The following is a 7,691-nucleotide window of genomic DNA, read 5'->3' as shown; positions in this document are numbered from 1 at the left end:
ACATAAATACGGCTCTCTAAGAGCATTTCCACAATGACTATAAAAAGAATAGAAAGCATTTTTCCAATTTTCAAGTGGAAGCGTTGGGGAAAGCAGGATGAAAGGTGATGGAGATCCAGCATTTGGTGACTTGGCAAGGTCATCTAATTAGCAGGTTGCAGAGTTATGGATGGGACATAGGATTTTCTTACCTAAGAAAGGCTGAACATTTAGTGTATTCAAGAAGAGAAGAAAATCCAATTATGGTCTAGATTATTTTATACCAGAAAACAACTGTAGAAACTTTTAATTCTTTAAAACTCTATTAGGTGTGTGTATGGTCCTGGTATACAGCTTTAGCACCTGCCTGTACCTATAAGTACTATGTTCCACCACAGCCCAGCTTCGTTGCTCTTGCTGTTAGCAGCGAATTCTTTTTCACATAGAGTCACAAATTGGGAATAAAGTTTTAACCCCCTTTTCCAGAGTTAGAGTGATACTGCATGTTTCTTCCTTTTATTCTCCCCCCGCCAGAGGTGACTTGAGGGATGATAAGAACGTTACCAGGTAGACCCAATATATGCTTGCCATTTTCTGTTTCCCTTAGTTTCATATTTAACAGTGTATTAACCATTTTGGGAAGAAGTTCTTTATTAGCTCCCTTGGAAAAAACAAAACAAAACACACATAGATCATTAAACCTCTCTGAACCTCCACCCACTGAGTCTTGGTGATCCCACAGCTGGGTTTACTTGCAGCTAGGTGTGCAGGCACTGCTGAGAAACACCCTGGGCCTGAGGTACCCGCCACTCTCAGCCAGGGTTCCAACCTGTTCTAATGCAACAGGTTCAGGTCCCGTGCTCAAGGCCATTTAAGTTTTTACCAATGATAATTTACATGTCATCTATGGAAGAATTATATTCTGAGTGCAGTTTCTGGTAGTTAATGACTAAATGTGTTTCCCCAAAATTCACAAGTTGAAGTGCTCAGTCCCGATGTGATAGTATTTGGATGTGGGGCCTTTGGAAGGTAATAAGGCTTAGATGAGGTCATGAGGCTGCAGTCCTCAGAATGGGATTAGTGCCCACATAAGAAGAGACTAGAGAGTTGCTTCCCTTCTCTTTTCTATCTACCTCCCCATCTTTTGAGGATACAGCAAGAAAGCAGCCATCTGTAAGCCACAAAGGGAGTCTTCACCCTATTCTAATGATGCTGGCATTATGATCTCAGGCTTCTATCCAGAACCGTGAGAAATAAATGTCTGTTATTTAAAATACCTAACCCATGGCATTTTGTTATAGCAGCCTGTGCTAGGACATTGGTACAGGATTTATGTATTTATTTATATTTATGACTTCTAAATATAGATTTTTCAAAAGCCTGAATTTTTTAGTGAATTAAAAATTTTTAAATACCCTCTATCAGATAGTTCCATTCAATATTAGAGGGTTAGGGGACAGTTTCTGAGTCCTCATCTAAGGCTGTGTTCTCCTGCTTAGTAAGACTTCTATAATCTGTGTTAGAGGTCAAGTAGTAGCCCCTAAAATAATAAAAGTCATTCACCAATTATTGCTTTCTAATTTAAATGTAAATAATAAAATTAGAAAAGAGTGGTCAATAAATAAATTCTCTTAGATATTTCAATATGCATGTTTCACTATACAATAAAACCTGTCACTATTACATATGAAAGGAAACTGGACACATGACAATTTAATTCAAGGTCACTATCACGGAAACTTTGATATTGAAGCAATCTGTCTTTTCTCCTCTGCAAAGTTTCAGGTCACCATATACGGTATGAGCTTGAGCCTTGACCATCTACACAGGAAAGATGAGGTATTAGGCAGAGTATTACTTCTCCACCTACACCCTCCCTCAAGTTAGTCACTAGATAATACAAAAAATACAGTTCATTTCTTTTTGATTTATGAATATAGAATCTAGTGCAGAGATCTCAAAGTCCCTACATAAATCCAACCACGGCACAGCCTTATAAAAAACTCAATTAGCTCCATTTCCGCAAGTTATTAAATCCAAACCTTCAAAGCGATGTGAAGATATTTTTTAAAAAAGTAGATGTTGCACAATTAATTGCTACATTGCCTGATTTCTATAATACAGAATTTCTATTAAAAACTTTATAAACCATACTTTCTATTCATCTGTAGAAAACATGCAGGGGAATTACCAACAGCTTAATGGTGACTGGCATGTATTTTTTTTTAATTGGGGTAACTTATCTGTATATTTTTTAACCATTCACATATATTGTTATATAACAACAACAAAACAAAGCCACGTACTTTTAGGAAGAAAAGTAAAATGCATGAATGTGTTACCAGTCTTGAAAAGGGAGCAGACATAAAAAAGAACCTCAAATTCCTCACACACAAAAAAATAAAAATTGAACTACCATGCTATCCAGCAATTCCATTTCTGGAAATACATCCAAGGGAAATGAAAACACTATGTTGAAAAGATATCTGTACCCCCATGTTCATAGAAGCATTTATAATAGCCAAAAAATTGAAACAACCTAAGCATGTATCAGTGAGTCAGTGGATAAAGATGTTATGCTGTATATACACATACAGAATGGAATATTATGCAGCCATAAAAAAGAAGGAAATCCTGTCATTTGCAACAAGATGGACGGACCTCAAGGGCATTATGCTTACTGAAAAAAGTCAAACAGAGAAAGACAAATACTCAACAATAAAACAAAAAGGCAATCCAATGGGAGATGATATTTGGAAACCATATATCCGATTAGGGGTTAATATCCAAAATACATAAAGAATTTATACTACTTAATATTTAAAAAATTAAAAATGGGCAGAGAACTTGAATAGACATTTTTCCAAGGAAGACATACAGATGGCCAACAGGTATTTGAAAAGATGCTCACTGATGATCAGAGAAATGTAAATCAAAACCACAATGAGATTTTAGTTCACACCTGTCAGATCGGCTATTAACAAAAAGACAAAATAACCAGGGTTAGCAAGAATATAAAGAAAAGGGAATCCTTGAGCATTGTTGGAAAGAATGTAAATTTGTATAGCCATTATGGAAAAAAGTATGGAAGTTCCTCAAAATTAAAAATTGGACTATCATATTATCAAGCAATTCCATTTCTGGATGTTTATCCAAAAAAACAAAAACATCAGTTCAAAAAGATACATGTGCATCGGAGCATTATTTACAACATCCAAGATAGGAAAGTAACCTAAGTGTCCACTGATAAATGAATAAAAATGATATATGCATGTATATATGTGTAAATATATGTATGTGCATATATACACACACACACAAACACATCTCATTTATTGGACATATATCATTTTACTGTGTTCATTTTACTGTACTGCACTTTGTAGGTACTGCCTTTTCCATAGATTGAAGATTTATGGCAACCCTGCATCGAGCAAATCTATCAGCACCATTTTGCCAATAGTATTTGCTCACTCCATGTCTGTGTTACATTTTGGTAATTCTCGTAATAATCCAAACCTTTTCATTACTATATTTGTTATGGTGATCTGTGATCAACAATTATGACTTGTTGAAAGCTCAAATGATGGTTAGCATTTTTTAGCAATAAAGTATTTTTTAATTAAGGTACATATTTTTTTTTTAGGTATAATGATATTGCACACTTAATAGTCTAAAGTATAAAAATAGCTTTTATATGGACTGGAAACCAGAAAAATTTATTTGACTCACTTTGTGATGTTCACTTTACTGCAGTGGTCTGAACTGAACCTGCAGTATTTCCAAGGTATGGCTGTGCAATGGAATATTACTCAGCCACAAAGGAGAAAGAAATCTTGCCATTTATGACAACATGGAGGAACTTAAAGGGCATTATGCTAAGTGAAATAAATCAGAGAATGACAAATACTTATATGTGGAATCTAAACAATGAGACAAACAAGATAAAACAAACAGTTACAAGAAACAAAATGTGGATTACCACATCAGGGAGAGGCTGTGGGTGGGCAAAATATATGAAGGGAATTAAGAGGTACAAACTTCTAGGAAAGAAAAGAAAAAGTAGAAAGAGGAAGAGAGACAGATACTGTATGTTCTCATGTGTTGCATATTTAAAAATAGATAAATCAATCAATAAATAGATAAAAAGAATATATAGAAAGATATCAGATTTATGATTACCAGAAATCGGAGTGGGAGCAGGGGGAAATGGAGAAAGTGGCCAAAGATACAAATTTTCCATTATAAGTACTAGGGATGTAATGTACAACACGATGGCTATAGCTAACGCTGCAGTATGGCACAATAGAAGTTGTTGAGAGTAAATCCTAAGAGTTCTCATCATAAGGAAAAAGCAAATTTTGTGTTCCTATACAAGATGATCAATATCAACTAAAATTTCTGTAGTAATCATTTCACAGTATATATAAATGAAATCATTATGCTGTACACTTTACGTATGCAGTGTGTATGTCAATCACATCTCAATTAAACTTCGAGGATGAGACCCTCGAAGAATATTATTGATGGGTTTGAGTACTAGAAACATAAACCTTTTAAAGTTCTAAAACATCATAGAAAAGCAGTAAAGGAAAATATTTTTTAAAAAACATAATTAGTGAAGTGTTACTATCCATGATATATATGAAGTTCATATAGATTAGGAAGAAACATTAAATTCTGCGTAAAATAAGAAGATGCATAAGGAGACAATGTGGAGAGCAAATAAAATTGGTCAATTAACTCGGAAATAAATAACGGTTAAAAAGGAAAGTAATGTACATTTTTAAGTGTTTTGCCTGTCACATTTGCTAAGAGCTGTAAATATGTACTGCAAATATATCAGTTTTCAAACAAATTATGTTAAAGCATAAACTAGTACTATTTTTATAAGATATATTTAGGCACAATTATAATGTTGTTTGTTTGCCATACAGTTTGACCCAGAATTTACATTTTCAGGAATCTATCTTAAGACCACCAAGCCTGTGGAATAATTAGTGAATTCTGCATGTTTATTTCAGCATTAATCATACTAATTAGAAGTTAATATTAAAAATCTCAGAGAAGGAAGCCTAGGTGGCTCAGTTGGTTAAGCATCCAACTCTTGATTTCAGCTCATGTCATGATCTCAGGGTTGTGAGATCAAGCTCCCTGTTGGGCTCCCCACTGGGAATGGAGTTTGCTTAAAATTCCCTCTCCTTCTCCCTCTGACCCTCCCCTGCTTAAAAAAAAAAAATCACAGAGATTATATGTACTTGTCTTTCATGGTTACTGATCCCAATATCCACTCTCCTTTCCTTCTTCTTCTTTTTTTAAAATAATAGAACATTGATAATTTTAGCTGGACACCTGACCACCCAGTTAAGGACCATATTAGCAAGACTCCTGCAATTCAAAATTGCTGCATGTCTAACTTTTGTCCAGTAAGATAGGAGCAGATGAAGAATGTGACTTTCTAATAATTTCTGTAAAGAAAATGTTCCCCCTCCAAGCATGTTTTCTGACATTCAGTCTGATTTGGATGCGACATGATGTCAGCAACATCCTAGGGAATGGTAGCACAACAATGTAGAAGATGCCACTGTCCCTCCAAGTCACCTAGCATTTCAGACGTTTTAGAAAAAAAGAGTATGATAATATGTTGTTTAAGCCACTGCTATCTGTTCTCAGAGTATAGCTCGCATCTTAACTAATAGTTTTCTGTATTTTCTAAATCATCTACAGTGAATATCTACACAGATAACACAAGTTAAAATTTTAAACTAGAAAGAAGCCAAGTATAAAAATGGACAGAACTCATCAAACTAATGTTTTACTGCTGAAAGCTAGTGGTCTTAACTTTTAGCTGTTTGGGGTGCCTAAGAATTTCTTAAGGCTTAGCACTATAAAATATTTTTCTGTGTGTAAGTAATATACATAGAATACTGACTTTAAATGAACGTTGCTTCACCTATTCATATATATGTGAATAGAACAGAATTGGGGGGAAAGTTAATATGTGGTAGCCTTGTTGAATTAGCAGAAGATCGTCTATACTTACAGAAAACAACAAAAACCAGAATAGTGTTAGAACTCTATTTCTGAGAGAAACTCTGCATTTTAGCATCTTTTCAAATAGACATAGTTACAGTGTATAGTTATAATCATAAATTTGGATTAACCTTCCAGTTACAATCAAATGAGCATAATACAACAACCTAACTCATCAAGTTGGATGAAGGTTAAAGAATAATTTAGTACTGTAACTGGCACACAAATGGATCTCCATAAAGACTAGTTTTTATTACGATAATGCCAATTTAGAGATGGATATTAAGATTAAGTGACAAAATAGAAAATTTATACCTGGGTACCTCTCAATGGCCTCTAAGGTTAAAAAGTTAATGTGAACTAATTGAAAAGGACTAGATGGTAGTAAATAAATTTTTCACTTATTCAGCTAGTCAGTAATTCAAAGTTGGAGAAGTGCCTTGGACTAAAGATATAATGAAATGCATACTTTAAGATATCGAACCATGTCAAATTATACTTCACATGTGTATTTAAAATTTATTGTGCTATGACATTTTTACTGGCACATATAACTAATATACTATAATGATGCTATGAGGCAAAGTGTTTTCATAGGTAGAATATATTTATACGACAGAATGTGAACTCAACAGAGAATAATTATTTTATTTCCAGTATCATTCAGTATCAAAAGACTTATTAATCACATCAGTAATAGACTTAAATGTAACAGCTAGATGGATGTCATTGCATACTTTTGTGGAATATCATCTAAAGTAAGAAGATGCAGGAGATTATGTTTGAGTTCTATACTACCCCATAGAGATTTATATAATGTGTTTTATAGGTGGGGGAATGGGTAGAGGCGGGGTAAGGTAAAATGTATGAGTCAATTCATTAGGGATATATTTAAGATGTGTTTTTTTTTAAGATTTTATTTATTTATTTTAGAGATAGATACATATAGAGAGAGAGGTGGGGGCAGAAAGCAGAGGGAGAGGAACAAGCAGACTCTGTGCTCAGCACAGAGCCCCACGTGGGGCTGGATCTCATGCCCAGAGATCACAACCTGAGCCAAAATCAAAAGTCAGACACTCAACTGCCTGTGCCATCCACATGCCCCTAAGCTGTGTTTTAATTATACATTATCCCAAGACCTAAGTTTTTAAGAAACTATGTATGTAACAGTTTATGTTATTGAAAACCACAGATTTTATAAATATATCCATTTTCTTTCTTTTAAGCCTGGCTTTGACACTTTCTGATAGTAATTACTCCATTATCATTTTCCCCTAATTTTCATTACCAATTTTTTTAAGATGTATTTATTTATTTGTCAGAGAGAGAGAGCACAAGCAGGGGGTGCAGAAGAGGGAGAAGCAGGCTCCCCACTGAGTAAGGACCCTGATGTGGGACTCGATCCCAGGGCCCTGGAATCACGACTTGAGCTGAAGGCAGACACTAAACCGACTAGACCACCCAGGTGTCCTCATTACCAATCTTCTTATTAGAATAAGTTTTTTAACAGAGGACTCTAGGTCTATTTTGTTCAACAGTTAATCATCAACCTATACCAAACTGCCTTACAATAGGAATGATGTATTATTTCCTATACATATAAATAAAAAGTTTAATAAATACATATTTTTTTACAAGAGAATCAGAAATGTTAGTAAAGGGAAGAAACTTGGAGATCG

At 34.4% G+C, this 7,691-nt stretch overlaps 1 pseudogene; it reads right to left on the bottom strand.

Moving 5' to 3' along the window:
* Positions 1-293: 293 nt before the first annotated feature.
* LOC100476958 overlaps positions 294-7,691 on the bottom strand; it is a 29,020-nt pseudogene continuing 21,622 nt past the window's right edge.

Source organism: Ailuropoda melanoleuca, chromosome 11 (assembly GCF_002007445.2).
Source record: "Ailuropoda melanoleuca isolate Jingjing chromosome 11, ASM200744v2, whole genome shotgun sequence".
Classification (NCBI taxonomy): Eukaryota; Metazoa; Chordata; class Mammalia; order Carnivora; family Ursidae; genus Ailuropoda; species Ailuropoda melanoleuca.
The sequence above is the reverse complement of the archived record's forward strand: the minus strand, read 5'-3'. Positions and strand labels throughout refer to the sequence as shown.